Raw genomic sequence first — 19925 nt, forward strand, 5'->3', positions numbered from 1 at the left:
CAGTCCAGGAAAGACAAAGCTTGTCAGTTCGGGCAGGACTGTTCCCATGAGTCACAGGGTCAATACTGATTTGCATATGGCCATGTCTGAACTGGGGTGGTGTGGAGTGCAAAAAAAGATGGATTTAGGCCTAGATCTCTGTACTGGGGTCAATGTATGACATTGTTCTGCATTCTGTTCATCAACTGTTGTTTTGTATTTGTCACCTCAAGTGGGTTGGGTATGCTCAGATGTGAGTCCCATGCTCTCCACACCACTGGAGTCAAGCTATCCTGGCTGAAGACGGCTGATAGCCTGAAACCGGTCCTAGGATGCTTGATTCCAGTCCAGGAAAGACATGGCTTGGCAGTTCGGGCTGGACTGTTCCCATGAGGCACAGGGTCAAGGCTGATTTGCATATGGCCACGTCTGAACAGGGGTGGTGTGGAGGGAAAAAAAACAATGGATTTAGGCTCAAATCTCTGTACTGGGGTGAATGTATGACATTGTTCTGTATTCTGTCCATCAACTGTTGTTTTGCATTTTTGTCCCCAAGTGGGATGGGTATGCTCAGACGTGAAACCCATGCTCTCCACACCACTGGAGTCAAGCTATCCTGGCTGAAGACGGCTGATAGCCGGAAACCGGTCCAAGGATGCTTGATTCCGGTCCAGGAAAAACATGGCTTGGCAGTTCGGGCTAGACTGTTCCCACGAGGCACAGGGTCAAGGCTGATTTGCATATGGCCATGTCTGAACTGGAGTGGTGTGGAAAGCAAAAAAAGATGGATTTTGGCCCAGATCTCTGTACTGGGGTGAATGTATGACATTGTTCTGCATTCTGTCCATCAACTGTTGTTTTGCATTTGTCACCCCAAGTGGGATGGGTATGCTCAGATGTGAGTCCCATGCTCTCCACACCACTGGAGTCAAGCTATCCTTGCTGAAGACGGCTGATAGCCAGAAACCGGTCCTAGGATGCTTGATTCCAGTCCAGGAAAGACATGGCTTGGCAGTTCGGGCTGGACTGTTCCCGTGTGGCACAGGGCCAAGGCTGATTTGCACATGGCCATGTCTTAACTTGGGTGGTGTGGAGGGCGAAAAAACAATGGACTTATGCCCAAATCTCTCTACTGGGGTGAATGTATGACATTGTTCTGCATTCTGTCCATCAACTGTTGTTTTGCATTTGTCACTCCAAGTGGGATGGGTATGCTCAGACGTGAGTCCCATGCTCTCCACACCACTGGAGTCAAGCTATCCTGGCTGAAGACGGCTGATAGCCAGAAACCGGTCCTAGGATGCTTGATTCCGGTCCAGGAAAGACATGGCTTGGTAGTTTGGGCTCGACTGTTCCCATGAGGCAGAGGGTCAATGCTGATTTGCATATGGCCATGTCTGCACTGGGGTGGTGTGGACTGCAAAAAAACGTTGGATTTAGGCTTAGATCTCTGTACTGGGCTGAATGTATGACATTGTTCTGCATTCTGTCCATCAACTGTTGTTTTGCATTTGTCAACCCAAGTGGGATGGGTATGCTCAGATGTAAGTCCCATGCTCTCCACACCATTGGAGTCAAGCTATCCTGGCTGAAGACGGCTGATAGCCGGAAACCGGTCCAAGGATCCTTGATTCCGGTCCAGGAAAAACATGGCTTGGCAGTTCGGGCTAGACTGTTCCCACGAGGCACAGGGTCAAGGCTGATTTGCATATGGCCATGTCTGAACAGGGTTGGTGTGGAGTGCAAAAAAATGATGGATTTAGGCCCAGATCTCAGTACTGGGGTGAATATATGACATAGTTCTGCATTCTGTCCATCAACTGTTGTTTTGCATTTGTCACCCCAAGTGGGATGGGTATGCTCAGAAGTGAGTCCCATGCTCTCCACACCACTGGAGTCAAGCTATTCTGGCTGAAACGGCTGATAGCCAGAAACCGGTCCTAGGATGCTTGATTCCAGTCCAGGAAAGACAAAGCTTGTCAGTTCGGGCAGGACTGTTCCCATGAGTCACAGGGTCAATACTGATTTGCATATGGCCATGTCTGAACTGGGGTGGTGTGGAGTGCAAAAAAAGATGGATTTAGGCCTAGATCTCTGTACTGGGGTCAATGTATGACATTGTTCTGCATTCTGTTCATCAACTGTTGTTTTGTATTTGTCACCTCAAGTGGGTTGGGTATGCTCAGATGTGAGTCCCATGCTCTCCACACCACTGGAGTCAAGCTATCCTGGCTGAAGACGGCTGATAGCCTGAAACCGGTCCTAGGATGCTTGATTCCAGTCCAGGAAAGACATGGCTTGGCAGTTCGGGCTGGACTGATCCCATGAGGCACAGGGTCAAGGCTGATTTGCATATGGCCATGTCTGAACAGGGGTGGTGTGGAGGGAAAAAAAACAATGGATTTAGGCTCAAATCTCTTACTGGGGTGAATGTATGACATTGTTCTGTATTCTGTCCATCAACTGTTGTTTTGCATTTTTCTCCCCAAGTGGGATGGGTATGCTCAGACGTGAGTCCCATGCTCTCCACACCACTGGAGTCAAGCTATTCTGGCTGAAACGGCTGATAGCCAGAAACCGGTCCTAGGATGCTTGATTCCAGTCCAGGAAAGACAAAGCTTGTCAGTTCGGGCAGGACTGTTCCCATGAGTCACAGGGTCAATACTGATTTGCATATGGCCATGTCTTAACTTGGGTGTTGTGGAGTACAAAAAAAAACCAATGGATTTAGGCCCAGATATCTGTACTGGGGTGAATGTATGACATTATTCTGCATTCTGTCCTTCAACAGTTGTTTTGCATTTGTCAACCCAAGTGGGATAGGTATGCTCAGACGTGAGTCCCATGCTCTCCACACCACTGGAGTCACGCTATCCTGGCTGAAGACAGCTGATAGCCAGAAACCGGTCCTAGGATGCTTGATTTCGGTCAAGGAAAGACATGGCTTGGCAGTTTGGGCTCGACTGTTCCCATGAGGCAGAGGGTCAATGCTGATTTGCATATGGCCATGTCTGCACTGGGGTGGCGTGGACTGCAAAAAAACGTTGGATTTAGGCCGAGATCTCTGTACTGGGATGAATGTATGACATTGTTCTGCATTCTGTCCATCAACTGTTGTTTTGCATTTGTCAACCCAAGTGGGATGGGTATGCTCCGACGTGAGTCCCATGCTCTCCACACTACTGGAGTTAAGCTATCCTGGCTGAAGAGGGCTGATAGCCTGAAACCAGTCCTAGGATGCTTGATTCCAGTCCAGGAAAGACATGGCTTGGCAGTTCGGGCTGGACTGTTCCCATGAGGCACAGGGTCACGGCTGATTTGCATATGGCCACGTCTGAACTGGGGTGGTGTGGAGTGCAAAAAAACGATGGATTTAGGCCCGGATCTCTGTACTGGGGTGAATATATGACATTGTTCTACATTCTGTCCATCAACTGTTGTTTTGCATTTGTCACCCCAAGTGGAATGGGTATGCTCAGATGTGAGTCCCATGCTCTCCACACCACTGGAGTCAAGCTATTCTGGCTGAAGATGGCTGATAGCCAGAAACCGGTCCTAGGATGCTTGATTCCAGTCCAGGAAAGACATGGCTTGGCAGTTCGGGCTGGACTCTTCCCATGAGGCACAGGGTCAACGTTGATTTGCATATGGCCATGTCTTAACTGGGGTGGTGTGGAGTGAAAAATAAACCGATGGATTTAGGCCCAGATCTCTGTACTGGGGTGAATGTATGACATTGTTCTGCATTCTGTCCATCAACAGTTGTTTTGCATTTGTCAACCCAAGTGGGATAGGTATGCTCAGACGTGAGTCCCATGCTATCCACACCACTGGAGTCAAGCTATCCTGGCTGAAGACGGCTGATAGCCAGATACCGGTCCTAGGATGCTTGATTCCGGTCCAGGAAAGACATGGCTTGGCAGTTCGGGCTGGACTGTTCCCATGAGGCACAGGGCCAAGGCTGATTTGCATATGGCCATGTCTGAACTGGGGTGGTGTGGAGGGCGAAAAAACAATGGACTTATGCCCAAATCTCTGTACTGGGGTGAATGTATGACATTGTTCTGCATTCTGTCCATCAACAGTTGTTTTGCATTTGTCACCCCAAGTGGGATGGGCATGCTCAGACGTGAGTCCCATGCTCTCCACACCACTGGAGTCAAGCTATCCGGGCTGAAGATGGCTGATAGCCAGAAACCGGTCCTAGGATGCCTGATTCCAGTCTAGGAAAGACCTGGCTTGGCAGTTCGGGTTGGACTGTTCCCATGAGGCATAGGGTCAAGGCTGATTTGCATATGGCCCAGTCTGAACTGCGGTGGTGTGGAGTGCAAAAAAATGATGGATTTAGGCCCAGATCTCCATACTGGGGTGAATATATGACATTGTTCTGCATTCTGTCAATCAACTGTTGTTTAGCATTTGTTACCCCAAGTGGGATGGGTATGCTCAGATGTGAGTCCCATGCTCTCCACACCACTGGAGTCAAGCTATCCTGGCTGAAGACGGCTGATAGCCAGAAACCGGTCCTAGGTAGGCATGGGCGGAAAATCCGTTCCGCTCGCGGATTTTGCGGATTTTCGGGAAATCCGCAATCCGCGAGATTTGCGAATTTCCTGAAAAATCCGCAAATCCGCGAGCAGCGGATTTTGCTCGCACTGCTCGCACTGTTCGCGTGAGTTCGCGCCCCGCGAATAAGTGCGAAATTGCAGAAATACGATTTTAGCAAAACTGAAAGTAACTACTTACCAGGTTCAAAAGTTCAGGCTCATCATTAGTAGCCATTTCCTGTAGTGCTTCCTGAGGGGCCCCTCCAGAGTTCAGTTGCCAGTTGCAACTATTATGTGACCCTGCTCTGAACCTCAGAATAGTTACACATATGCCACAAAGGTCCTGAATTACAGCTAAGGGAGACAAGCAGGAGCCAGGCTGGAAGTTAAAATCCATTAATCAGCCCCTAATTCATTATTGTCAGTTGGGGCAGGGCAGGTGTTGTAACTAATTTTGCAACAATGAAAGCACTTAGCAAGTGCAAAAGATCACTAATCAGGGCGCACTAAGGAAGCAGGTGCCAGCTAAAAAAATATTCTGTGACACATTAATCAGCCCCAAATTAATTCAGGTCACTTGAGGCAGGGAAGGTGTGCTTTGCTTTGCCAAAAATAATGTACACTGGACAACCAGAGGGTGTGGTGATGAAACAGAGGGTGGCATGGGTGGGCCAGAGGGTGGCATGAGTAGTCAGAGAGTGGCAGTGGTGACAGAGAGTGGCAGTGATGAAGAAGAGTGTCCTAAACAGGTTGGACACATAGAAACAACAAGTTCGCAAAACTTGCGACCCAACAGGTAAGTTCGCAAATTGCGAAATTGTAAAAACCCTCGCGAACTGGCAGAAACACGGGCGAACACAAAAAAAAAAAAAATCCGCAAATTCGCGGGAATTCGCGGATTTTGCGGATTGCGAGTTTGCAAATCCGCAAATTCGCGGATTGCCAATCCGCAAAATCCGCTCATGCTTAGTCCTAGGATGCTTGATTCCAGTCCAGGAAAGACATGGCTTGGCAGTTCGGGCTGGACTGTTCCCATGAGGCACAGGGTCAAGGCTGATTTGCACATGGCCATGTCTGCACTGGGGTGGTGTGGAGTGCAAAAAAAACATGGATTTAGGCCCAGATCTCTGTACTGGGGTGAATGTATGACATTGTTCTGCATTCTGTCCATCAACTGTTGTTTTGCATTTGTCAACCCAAGTGGGATGGGTATGCTCAGACGTGAGTCCCATGCTCTCACCACGACTGGAGTCAAGCTTTCCTGGCTGAAGACGGCTGATAGCCAGAAACCGGTCCTAGGGTGCTTTTTTCAGGTCCAGGAAAGACATGGCTTGGCAGTTCGTGCTGGACTGTTCCCATGAGGCACATGGTCAAGGCTGATTTGCATATGGCCATGTCTGAACTGGGGTGGTGTGGAGTGCAAAAAAACGATGGATTTAGGCCCAGATCTCTGTGCTGGGGTGAATATATGACATAGTTCTGCATTCTGTCCATCAACTGTTGTTTTGCATTTGTCACCCCAAGTGGGATGGGTATGTTCAGAAGTGAGTCCCATGCTCTCCACACCAATGGAGTCAAGCTATCCTGGCTGAAGATGGCTGATAGCCAGAAACCGGTAAAAGGATGCTTGATTCCGGTCCAGGAAAGACATGACTTGGCAGTTCGGGCTGGACTGTTCCCATGAGGCACATGGTCAAGGCTGATTTGCATATGGCCATGTCTGAACTGGGGTGGTGTGGAGTGCAAAAAAACTATGGATTTAGGCCCAGATCTCTGTGCTGGGGTGAATATATGACATAGTTCTGCATTCTGTCCATCAACTGTTGTTTTGCATTTGTCTCCTCAAGTGGGATGGGTATGCTCAGACGTGAGTCCCATGCTCTCCACACCACTGGAGTCAAGCTATCCTGGCTGAAGACGGCTGATAGCCGGAAACCGGTCCAAGGATGCTTGATTCCGGTCCAGGAAAAACATGGTTTGGCAGTTCGGGCTAGACTGTTCCCACGAGGCACAGGGTCAAGGCTGATTTGCATATGGCCATGTCTGAACTGGAGTGGTGTGGAAAGCAAAAAAAGATGGATTTTGACCCAGATCTCTGTACTGGGGTTAATGTATGACATTGTTCTGCATTCTGTCCATCAACTGTTGTTTTGCATTTGTCACCCCAAGTGGGATGGGTATGCTCAGATGTGAGTCCCATGCTCTCCACACCACTGGAGTCAAGCTATCCTGGCTGAAGACGGCTGATAGCCAGAAACCGGTCCTAGGATGCTTGATTCCAGTCCAGGAAAGACATGGCTTGGCAGTTCGGGCTGGACTGTTCCCGTGTGGCACAGGGCCAAGGCTGATTTGCATATGGCCATGTCTTAACTTGGGTGGTGTGGAGGGCGAAAAAACAATGGACTTATGCCCAAATCTCTGTACTGGGGTGAATGTATGACATTGTTCTGCATTCTGTCCATCAACTCTTGTTTTGCATTTGTCAACCCAAGTGGGATGGGTATGCTCAGATGTAAGTCCCATGCTCTCCTCACCATTGGAGTCAAGCTATCCTGGCTGAAGACGGCTGATAGCCGGAAACTGTCCAAGGATGCTTGATTCCGGTCCAGGAAAAACATGGCTTGGCAGTTCGGGCTAGACTGTTCCCACGAGGCACAGGGTCAAGGCTGATTTGCATATGGCCATATCTGAACTGGGGTGGTGTGGAGTGCAAAAAAAAGATGGATTTTGGCCCAGATCTCTGTACTGGGGTGAATGTATGACATTGTTCTGCATTCTGTCCATCAACTGTTGTTTTGCATTTGTCAACCCAAGTGGGATGGGTATGCTCAGAAGTGAGTCCCATGCTCTCCACACCACTGGAGTCAAGCTATCCTGGCTGAAGACGGCTGATAGCCAGAAACCGGTTCAATGATCCTTGATTCCGGTCCAGGAAAGACATGGCTTGGTAGTTCGGGCTGGACTGTTCCCACGAGGCACAGGGTCAAGGCTGATTTGCATATGGCCATGTCTGAACAGGGTTGGTGTGGAGTGCAAAAAAATGATGGATTTAGGCCCAGATCTCTGTACTGGGGTGAATATATGACATAGTTCTGCATTCTGTCCATCAACTGTTGTTTTGCATTTGTCACCCCAAGTGGGATGGGTATGCTCAGAAGTGAGTCCCATGCTCTCCACACCAATGGAGTCAAGCTATCCTGGCTGAAGACGGCTGATAGCCAGAAACCGGTAAAAGGATGCTTGATTCCAGTCCAGGAAAGACATGGCTTGGCAGCTCGGGCTGGACTGTTCCCACGAGGCACAGGGTCAAGGCTGATTTGCATATGGCCATGTCTGAACTGGGGTGGTGTGGAGTGCAAAAAAAGATGGATTTAGGCCTAGATCTCTGTACTGGGGTCAATGTATGACATTGTTCTGCATTCTGTTCATCAATTGTTGTTTTGTATTTGTCACCTCAAGTATGTTGGGTATGCTCAGATGTGAGTCCCATGCTCTCCACACCACTGGAGTCAAGCTATCCTGGCTGAAGATGGCTGATAGCCTGAAACCGGTCCTAGGATGCTTGATTCCAGTCCAGGAAAGACATGGCTTGGCAGTTCGGGCTGGACTGTTCCCATGAGGCACAGGGTCAAGGCTGATTTGCATATGGCCATGTCTGAACTGGGGTGGTGTGGAGGGAAAAAAAACAATGGATTTAGGCCAAAATCTCTGTACTGGGGTGAATATATGACATTGTTCTACATTCTGTCCATCAACTGTTGTTTTGCATTTTTCTCCCCAAGTGGGATGGGTATGCTCAGACGTGAGTCCCATGCTCTCCACACCACTGGAGTCAAGCTATTCTGGCTGAAGATGGCTGATAGCCAGAAACCGGTCCTAGGATGCTTGATTCCAGTCCAGGAAAGACATGGCTTGGCAGTTCGGGCTGGACTGTTCCCATGAGGCACAGGGTCAACGCTGATTTGCATATGGCCATGTCTTAACTGGGGTGGTGTGGAGTGAAAAATAAACCGATGGATTTAGGCCCAGATCTCTGTACTGGGGTGAATGTATGACATTGTTCTGCATTCTGTCCATCAACAGTTGTTTTGCATTTGTCAACCCAAGTGGGATAGGTATGTTCAGACGTGAGTCCCATGCTATCCACACCACTGGAGTCAAGCTATCCTGGCTGAAGACGGCTGATAGCCAGAAACCGGTCCTAGGATGCTTGATTCCGGTCCAGGAAAGACATGGCTTGGCAGTTCGGGCTGGACTGTTCCCATGAGGCACAGGGTCAAGGCTGATTTGCACATGGCCATGTCTGCACTGGGGTGGTGTGGAGTGCAAAAAAAACATGGATTTAGGCCCAGATCTCTGTACTGGGGTGAATGTATGACATTGTTCTGCATTCTGTCCATCAACTGTTGTTTTGCATTTGTCACCCCAAGTGGGATGGGCATGCTCAGACGTGAGTCCCATGCTCTCCACACCACTGGAGTCAAGCTATCCTGGCTGAAGACGGCTGATAGCCAGAAACCGGTCCTAGGGTGCTTTTTTCAGGTCCAGGAAAGACATGGCTTGGCAGTTCGTTCAGGACTGTTCCCATGAGGCACATGGTCAAGGCTGATTTGCATATGGCCATGTCTGAACTGGGGTGGTGTGGAGTGCAAAAAAACGATGGATTTAGGCCCAGATCTCTGTGCTGGGGTGAATATATGACATAGTTCTGCATTCTGTCCATCAACTGTTGTTTTGCATTTGTCACCCCAAGTGGGATGGGTATGTTCAGAAGTGAGTCCCATGCTCTCCACACCAATGGAGTCAAGCTATCCTGGCTGAAGACGGCTGATAGCCAGAAACCGGTAAAAGGATGCTTGATTCCGGTCCAGGAAAGACATGACTTTGCAGTTCGGGCTGGACTGTTCCCACGAGGCACAGGGTCAAGGCTGATTTGCATATGGCCATGTCTGAACTGGGGTGGTGTGGAGTGCAAAAAAAGATGGATTTAGGCCTAGATCTCTGTACTGGGGTGAATGTATGACATTGTTCTGTATTCTGTCCATCAACTGTTGTTTTGCATTTGTCTCCTCAAGTGGGATGGGTATGCTCAGACTTGAGTCCCATGCTCTCCACACCACTGGAGTCAAGCTATTCTGGCTGAAGACGGCTGATAGCCAGAAACCGGTCCTAGGATGCTTGATTCCAGTCCAGGAAAGACAAAGCTTGGCAGTTCGGGCTGGACTATTCCCATGAGGCACAGGGCCAATACTGATTTGCATATGGCCATGTCTTAACTGGGGTGGTGTGGAGTACAAAAAAAACAATGGATTTAGTCCCAGATCTCTGTACTGGGGTGAATGTATGACATTGTTCTGCATTCTTTCCTTCAACAGTTGTTTTGCATTTGTCAACCCAAGTGGGATAGGTATGCTCAGACGTGAGTCCCATGCTCTCAACACCACTGGAGTCACGCTATCCTGGCTGAAGACGGCTGATAGCCAGAAACCGGTCCTAGGATGCTTGATTTCGGTCCAGGAAAGACATGGCTTGGCAGTTCAGGCTGGACTGTTCCCACGAGGCACAGGGTCAAGGCTGATTTGCATATGGCCATGTCTGAACAGGGGTGGTGTGGAGTGCAAAAAAATGATGGATTTAGGCCCAGATCTCTGTACTGGGGTGAATATATGACATAGTTCTGCATTCTGTCCATCAACTGTTGTTTTGTATTTGTCACCCCAAGTGGGATGGGTATGCTCAGAAGTGAGTCCCATGCTCTCCACACCAATGGAGTCAAGCTATCCTGGCTGAAGACGGCTGATAGCCAGAAACCGGTAAAAGGATGCTTGATTCCGGTCCAGGAAAGACATGGCTTGGCAGTTCGGGCTGGACTGTTCCCACGAGGCACAGGGTCAAGGCTGATTTGCATATGGCCATGTCTGTACTGGGGTGGTGTGGAGTGCAAAAAAAGATGGATTTAGGCCTAGATCTCTGTACTGGGGTCAATGTATGACATTGTTCTGCATTCTGTTCATCAACTGTTGTTTTGTATTTGTCACCCCAAGTGGGTTGGGTATGCTCAGATGTGAGTCCCATGCTCTCCACACCACTGGAGTCAAGCTATCCTGGCTGAAGACGGCTGATAGCCTGAAACCGGTCCTAAGATGCTTGATTCCAGTCCAGGAAAGACATGGCTTGGCAGTTCGGGCTGGACTGTTCCCATGAGGCACAGGGTCAAGGCTGATTTGCATATGGCCATGTCTGAACTGGGGTTGTGTATAGGGAAAAAAAACAATGGATTTAGGCCCAAATCTCTGTACTGGGGTGAATGTATGACATTGTTCTGTATTCTGTCCATCAACTGTTGTTTTGCATTTGTCTCCCCAAGTGGGATGGGTATGCTCAGACGTGAGTCCCATGCTCTCCACACCACTGGAGTCAAGCTATCCTGGCTGAAGACGGCTGATAGCCAGAAACCGGTCCTAGGATGCTTGATTTCGGTCAAGGAAAGACATGGCTTGGCAGTTTGGGCTCGACTGTTCCCACGAGGCAGAGGGTCAATGCTGATTTGCATATGGCCATGTCTGCACTGGGGTGGTGTGGACTGCAAAAAAACGTTGGATTTAGGCCGAGATCTCTGTACTGGGATGAATGTATGACATTTTTCTGCATTCTGTCCATCAACTGTTGTTTTGCATTTGTCAACCCAAGTGGGATGGGTGTGCTCCGACGTGAGTCCCATGCTCTCCACACCACTGGAGTTAAGCTATCCTGGCTGAAGACAGCTGATAGCCGGAAACCGGTCCAAGGATGCTTGATTCCGGTCCAGGAAAAACATGGCTTGGCAGTTCGGGCTAGACTGTTCCCACGAGGCACAGGGTCAAGGCTGATTATCATATGGCCATGTCTGAACTGGGGTGGTGTGGAGTGCAAAAAAAGATGTATTTAGGCCCAGATCTTTGTACTGGGATGAATGTATGACATTGTTCTTCATTCTGTCCATCAACTGTTGTTTTGCATTTGTCACACCAAGTGGGTTGGGTACGCTCAGATGTGAGTCCCATGCTCTCCACACCACTGGAGTTAAGCTATCCTGGCTGAAGATGGCTGATAGCCTGAAACCAGTCCTAGGATGCTTGATTCCAGTCCAGGAAAGACATGGCTTGGCAGTTCGGGCTCGACTGTTCCCATGAGGCAGTGGGTCAAGGCTGATTTGCATATGGCCATGTCTGCACTGGGGTGGTGTGGAGTGCAAAAAAACGATGGATTTAGGCCCAGATCTCTGTACTGGGGTGAATGTATGACATTGTTCTGCATTCTGTCCATCAACTGTTGTTTTGCATTTGTCAACCCAAGTGGGATGGGTATGCTCAGACGTGAGTCCCATGCTCTCCACACCACTGGAGTCAAGCTATCCTGGCTGAAGACGGCTGATAGCCAGAAACCGGTTCAAGGATGCTTGATTCCGGTCCAGGAAAGACATGGCTTGGCAGTTCGGGCTGGACTGTTCCCACGAGGCACAGGGTCAGGGCTGATTTGCATATGGCCATGTCTGAACTGGGGTGGTGTGGAGTGCAAAAAAAAGATGGATTTAGGCCCAGATCTCTGTACTGGGGTGAATGTATGACATTGTTCTGTATTCTGTCCATCAACTGTTGTTTTGCATTTGTCACCCCAAGTGGGATGGGTATGCTCAGACGTGAGTCCCATGCTCTCCACACCACTGGAGTCAAGCTATCCTTGCTGAAGACGGCTGATAGCCAGAAACCGGTCCTAGGATGCTTGATTCCAGTCCAGGAAAGATATGGCTTGGCAGTTTGGGCTGGACTGTTCCCATGAGGCACAGGGTCAAGGCTGATTTGCATATGGCCATGTCTTAACTTGGGTGGTGTGGAGTGAAAAAAAAACGATGGACTTAGGCCCAGATCTCTGTACTTGGGTGAATGTATGACATTGTTCTGCATTATGTCCATCAACAGTTGTTTTGCATTTGTCAACCCAAGTGGGATAGGTATGCTCAGACGTGAGTCCCATGCTCTCCACACCAATGGAGTCAAGCTATCATGGCTGAAGACGACTGATAGCCAGAAACCGGTCCTAGGATGCTTGATTCCGGTCCAGGAAAGACATGGCTTGGCAGTTAGGGCTGGACTGTTCTCATGGGGCAGAGGGTCAAGCTGATTTGCATACGGCCATGTCTGAACTGGGGTGGTGTGCAGTGCAAATAAACGATGGATTTAGGCTCAGATCTCTGTACTGGGTGTGAATGTATGACATTGTTCTGCATTCTGTCCATCAACTGTTGTTTTGCATTTGTCACCCCGAGTGGGATGGGTATGCTCAGACGTGAGTCCCATACTCTCCACACCACTGGAGTCAAGCTATCCTGGCTGAAGATGGCTGATAGCCAGAAACCGGTCCTAGGATGCTTGATTCCGGTCCAGGAAAAACATGGCTTGGCAGTTCGGGCTGGACTGTTCCCATGAGGCACAGGGTCAAGGCTGATTTGCATATTGCCATGTCTGGACTGGGGTGGTGTGGAGTGCAAAAAAATGATGGATTTAGGCCCAGATCTCTGTACTGGGGTGAATGTATGACATTGTTCTGCATTCTGTCCATCAACTGTTGCTTTGCATTCGTCACCCCTAGTGGGATGGGTATGCTCAGACGTGAGTCCCATGCTCTCCACACCACTGGAGTCAAGCTATCCTGGCTGAAGACGGCTGATAGCCAGAAACCAGTCTTAGGATGCTTGATTCCGGTCCAGGAAAGACATTGCTTGGCAGTTCGGGCTGGACTGATCCCATGAGGCACAGGGTCAAGGCTGATTTGCATATGGCCATGTCTGGATGGGGTGGTGTGGAGTGCAAAAAAACTATGGATTTAGGCCCAGATCTCTGTACTGGGGTGAATGTATGACATTGTTCTGCATTCCGTCCATCAACTGTTGTTTTGCATTTGTCACCCCAAGTGGGATGGGTATGCGCAGACGTGAGTCTCATGCTCTCCACACCACTGGAGTCAAGCTATCCTTGCTGAAGACGGCTGATAGCCAGAAACCGGTCCTAGGATACTTGATTCCGGTCCAGGAAAAACATGGCTTGGCAGTTCGGGCAGGACTGTTCCCATGAGGCACAGGGTCAAGGCTGATTTGCACATGGCCAAGTCTGCACTGGGGTGGTGTGGAGTGCAAAAAAACATGGATTTAGGCCCAGATCTCTGTACTGGGGTGAATGTATGACATTGTTCTGCATTCTGTCCATCAACTGTTGTTTTGCATTTGCCAACCCAAGTGGGATGGGTATGCTCAGACGTGAGTCCCATGCTCTCCACACCACTGGAGTCAAGCTTTCCTCGCTGAAGACGGCTGATAGCCAGAAACCGGTCCTAGGATGCTTTTTTCCGGTCCAGGAAAGACATGGCTTGGCAGTTCGTGCTGGACTGTTCCCATGAGGCACAGGGTCAAGGCTGATTTGCATATGGCCATGTCTGAACTGGGGTGGTGTGGAGTGCAAAAAAACGATGGATTTAGGCCCAGATCTTTGTACTGGGGTGAATATATGACATAGTTCTGCATTCTGTCCATCAACTGTTGTTTTGCATTTGTCACCCCAAGTGGGATGGGTATGCTCAGAAGTGAGTCCCATGCTTTCCACACCAATGGAGTCAAGCTATCCTGGCTGAAGACGGCTGATAGCCAGAAACCGGTAAAAGGATGCTTGATTCCGGTCCAGGAAAGACACGGCTTGGCATTTCGGGCTGGACTGTTCCCACGAGGCACAGGGTCAAGGCTGATTTGCATATGGCCATGTCTGAACTGGGGTGGTGTGGAGGGCAAAAAACAATGGATTTAGGCCCAAATCTCTGTACTGGGGTGAATGTATGACATTGTTCTGTACTCTGTCCATCAACTGTTGTTTTGCATTTGTCTCCCCAAGTGGGATGGGTATGCTCAGACGTGAGTCCCATGCTCTCCACACCACTGGAGTCAAGCTATTCTGGCTGAAGACGGCTGATAGCCAGAAACCGGTCCTAGGATGCTTGATTCCAGTCCAGGAAAGACAAAGCTTGGCAGTTCGGGCTGGACTGTTCCCATGAGGCACAGGGTCAATACTGATTTGCATATGGCCATGTCTTAACTGGGGTGGTGTGGAGTACACAAACAAACAATGGATTTAGGCCCAGATCTCTGAACTGGGGTGAATGTATGACATTGTTCTGCATTCTGTCCTTCAACAGTTGTTTTGCATTTGTCAACCCAAGTGGGATAGGTATGCTCAGACATGAGTCCCATGCTCTCCACATCACTGTATCACGCTTTCCTGGCTGAAGACGGCTGATAGCCAGAAACCAGTCCTAGGATGCTTGATTTCGGTCCAGGAAAGACATGGCTTGGCAGTTTGGGCTCGACTGTTCCCATGAGGCAGAGTGTCAATGCTGATTTGCATATGGCCATGTCTGCACTGGGGTGGTGTGGACTGCAAAAAAACGTTGGATTTAGGCCGAGATCTCTGTACTGGGCTGAATGTATGACATTGTTCTGCATTCTGTCCATCAACTGTTGTTTTGCATTTGTCAACCCAAGTGGGATGGGTATGCTCCGACGTGAGTCCCATGCTCTCCACACCACTGGAGTCAAGCTATCCTGGCTGAAGACGGCTGATAGCCGGAAACCGGTCCAAGGATGCTTGATTCCGGTCCAGGAAAAACATGGCTTGGCAGTTCGGGCTAGACTGTTCCCACGAGGCACAGGGTCAAGGCTGATTTGCATATGGCCATGTCTGAACTGGAGTGGTGTGGAAAGCAAAAAAAGATGGATTTTGGCCCAGATCTCTGTACTGGGGTGAATGTATGACATTGTTCTGCATTCTGTCCATCAACTGTTGTTTTGCATTTGTCACCCCAAGTGGGATGGGTATGCTCAGATGTGAGTCCCATGCTCTCCACACCACTGGAGTCAAGCTATCCTTGCTGAAGACGGCTGATAGCCAGAAACCGGTCCTAGGATGCTTGATTCCAGTCCAGGAAAGACATGGCTTGGCAGTTCGGGCTGGACTGTTCCCGTGTGGCACAGGGCCAAGGCTGATTTGCACATGGCCATGTCTTAACTTGGGTGGTGTGGAGGGCGAAAAAACAATTGACTTATGCCCAAATCTCTCTACTGGGGTGAATGTATGACATTGTTCTGCATTCTGTCCATCAACTGTTGTTTTGCATTTGTCACTCCAAGTGGGATGGGTATGCTCAGACGTGAGTCCCATGCTCTCCACACCACTGGAGTCAAGCTATCCTGGCTGAAGACGGCTGATAGCCAGAAACCGGTCCTAGGATGGTTGATTCCGGTCCAGGAAAGACATGGCTTGGTAGTTTGGGCTCGACTGTTCCCATGAGGCAGAGGGTCAATGCTGATTTGCATATGGCCATGTCTGCACTGGGGTGGTGTGGACTGCAAAAAAACGTTGGATTTAGGCTTAGATCTCTGTACTGGGCTGAATGTATGACATTGTTCTGCATTCTGTCCATCAACTGTTGTTTTGCATTTGTCAACCCAAGTGGGATGGGTATGCTCAGATGTAAGTCCCATGCTCTCCACACCATTGGAGTCAAGCTATCCTGGCTGAAGACGGCTGATAGCCGGAAACCGGTCCAAGGATCCTTGATTCCGGTCCAGGAAAAACATGGCTTGGCAGTTCGGGCTAGACTGTTCCCACGAGGCACAGGGTCAAGGCTGATTTGCATATGGCCATGTCTGAACAGGGTTGGTGTGGAGTGCAAAAAAATGATGGATTTAGGCCCAGATCTCAGTACTGGGGTGAATATATGACATAGTTCTGCATTCTGTCCATCAACTGTTGTTTTGCATTTGTCACCCCAAGTGGGATGGGTATGCTCAGACGTGAGTCCCATGCTCTCCACACCACTGGAGTCAAGCTATTCTGGCTGAAACGGCTGATAGCCAGAAACCGGTCCTAGGATGCTTGATTCCAGTCCAGGAAAGACAAAGCTTGTCAGTTCGGGCAGGACTGTTCCCATGAGTCACAGGGTCAATACTGATTTGCATATGGCCATGTCTGAACTGGGGTGGTGTGGAGTGCAAAAAAAGATGGATTTAGGCCTAGATCTCTGTACTGGGGTCAATGTATGACATTGTTCTGCATTCTGTTCATCAACTGTTGTTTTGTATTTGTCACCTCAAGTGGGTTGGGTATGCTCAGATGTGAGTCCCATGCTCTCCACACCACTGGAGTCAAGCTATCCTGGCTGAAGACGGCTGATAGCCTGAAACCGGTCCTAGGATGCTTGATTCCAGTCCAGGAAAGACATGGCTTGGCAGTTCGGGCTGGACTGTTCCCATGAGGCACAGGGTCAAGGCTGATTTGCATATGGCCATGTCTGCACAGGGGTGGTGTGGAGGGAAAAAAAACAATGGATTTAGGCTCAAATCTCTGTACTGGGGTGAATGTATGACATTGTTCTGTATTCTGTCCATCAACTGTTGTTTTGCATTTTTCTCCCCAAGTGGGATGGGTATGCTCAGACGTGAGTCCCATGCTCTCCACACCACTGGAGTCAAGCTATCCTGGCTGAAGACGGCTGATAGCCGGAAACCGGTCCAAGGATCCTTGATTCCGGTCCAGGAAAAACATGGCTTGGCAGTTCGGGCTAGACTGTTCCCACGAGGCACAGGGTCAAGGCTGATTTGCATATGGCCATGTCTGAACAGGGTTGGTGTGGAGTGCAAAAAAATGATGGATTTAGGCCCAGATCTCAGTACTGGGGTGAATATATGACATAGTTCTGCATTCTGTCCATCAACTGTTGTTTTGCATTTGTCACCCCAAGTGGGATGGGTATGCTCAGAAGTGAGTCCCATGCTCTCCACACCACTGGAGTCAAGCTATTCTGGCTGAAACGGCTGATAGCCAGAAACCGGTCCTAGGATGCTTGATTCCAGTCCAGGAAAGACAAAGCTTGTCAGTTCGGGCAGGACTGTTCCCATGAGTCACAGGGTCAATACTGATTTGCATATGGCCATGTCTGAACTGGGGTGGTGTGGAGTGCAAAAAAAGATGGATTTAGGCCTAGATCTCTGTACTGGGGTCAATGTATGACATTGTTCTGCATTCTGTTCATCAACTGTTGTTTTGTATTTGTCACCTCAAGTGGGTTGGGTATGCTCAGATGTGAGTCCCATGCTCTCCACACCACTGGAGTCAAGCTATCCTGGCTGAAGACGGCTGATAGCCTGAAACCGGTCCTAGGATGCTTGATTCCAGTCCAGGAAAGACATGGCTTGGCAGTTCGGGCTGGACTGTTCCCATGAGGCACAGGGTCAAGGCTGATTTGCATATGGCCATGTCTGAACAGGGGTGGTGTGGAGGGAAAAAAAACAATGGATTTAGGCTCAAATCTCTGTACTGGGGTGAATGTATGACATTGTTCTGTATTCTGTCCATCAACTGTTGTTTTGCATTTTTCTCCCCAAGTGGGATGGGTATGCTCAGACGTGAGTCCCATGCTCTCCACACCACTGGAGTCAAGCTATTCTGGCTGAAACGGCTGATAGCCAGAAACCGGTCCTAGGATGCTTGATTCCAGTCCAGGAAAGACAAAGCTTGTCAGTTCGGGCAGGACTGTTCCCATGAGTCACAGGGTCAATACTGATTTGCATATGGCCATGTCTTAACTTGGGTGTTGTGGAGTACAAAAAAAAACCAATGGATTTAGGCCCAGATATCTGTACTGGGGTGAATGTATGACATTATTCTGCATTCTGTCCTTCAACAGTTGTTTTGCATTTGTCAACCCAAGTGGGATAGGTATGCTCAGACGTGAGTCCCATGCTCTCCACACCACTGGAGTCACGCTATCCTGGCTGAAGACAGCTGATAGCCAGAAACCGGTCCTAGGATGCTTGATTTCGGTCAAGGAAAGACATGGCTTGGCAGTTTGGGCTCGACTGTTCCCATGAGGCAGAGGGTCAATGCTGATTTGCATATGGCCATGTCTGCACTGGGGTGGCGTGGACTGCAAAAAAACGTTGGATTTAGGCCGAGATCTCTGTACTGGGATGAATGTATGACATTGTTCTGCATTCTGTCCATCAACTGTTGTTTTGCATTTGTCAACCCAAGTGGGATGGGTATGCTCCGACGTGAGTCCCATGCTCTCCACACTACTGGAGTTAAGCTATCCTGGCTGAAGAGGGCTGATAGCCTGAAACCAGTCCTAGGATGCTTGATTCCAGTCCAGGAAAGACATGGCTTGGCAGTTCGGGCTGGACTGTTCCCATGAGGCACAGGGTCACGGCTGATTTGCATATGGCCACGTCTGAACTGGGGTGGTGTGGAGTGCAAAAAAACGATGGATTTAGGCCCGGATCTCTGTACTGGGGTGAATATATGACATTGTTCTACATTCTGTCCATCAACTGTTGTTTTGCATTTGTCACCCCAAGTGGAATGGGTATGCTCAGATGTGAGTCCCATGCTCTCCACACCACTGGAGTCAAGCTATTCTGGCTGAAGATGGCTGATAGCCAGAAACCGGTCCTAGGATGCTTGATTCCAGTCCAGGAAAGACATGGCTTGGCAGTTCGGGCTGGACTCTTCCCATGAGGCACAGGGTCAACGTTGATTTGCATATGGCCATGTCTTAACTGGGGTGGTGTGGAGTGAAAAATAAACCGATGGATTTAGGCCCAGATATCTGTACTGGGGGGAATGTATGACATTGTTCTGCATTCTGTCCATCAACAGTTGTTTTGCATTTGTCAACCCAAGTGGGATAGGTATGCTCAGACGTGAGTCCCATGCTATCCACACCACTGGAGTCAAGCTATCCTGGCTGAAGACGGCTGATAGCCAGAAACCGGTCCTAGGATGCTTGATTCCGGTCCAGGAAAGACATGGCTTGGCAGTTCGGGCTGGACTGTTCCCATGAGGCACAGGGCCAAGGCTGATTTGCATATGGCCATGTCTGAACTGGGGTGGTGTGGAGGGCGAAAAAACAATGGACTTATGCCCAAATCTCTGTACTGGGGTGAATGTATGACATTGTTCTGCATTCTGTCCATCAACAGTTGTTTTGCATTTGTCACCCCAAGTGGGATGGGCATGCTCAGACGTGAGTCCCATGCTCTCCACACCACTGGAGTCAAGCTATCCGGGCTGAAGATGGCTGATAGCCAGAAACCGGTCCTAGGATGCCTGATTCCAGTCTAGGAAAGACCTGGCTTGGCAGTTCGGGTTGGACTGTTCCCATGAGGCATAGGGTCAAGGCTGATTTGCATATGGCCCAGTCTGAACTGCGGTGGTGTGGAGTGCAAAAAAAATGATGGATTTAGGCCCAGATCTCCATACTGGGGTGAATATATGACATTGTTCTGCATTCTGTCAATCAACTGTTGTTTAGCATTTG

Source organism: Lissotriton vulgaris, chromosome 3_1 (assembly GCF_964263255.1).
Source record: "Lissotriton vulgaris chromosome 3_1, aLisVul1.2, whole genome shotgun sequence".
Classification (NCBI taxonomy): domain Eukaryota; kingdom Metazoa; phylum Chordata; class Amphibia; order Caudata; family Salamandridae; genus Lissotriton; species Lissotriton vulgaris.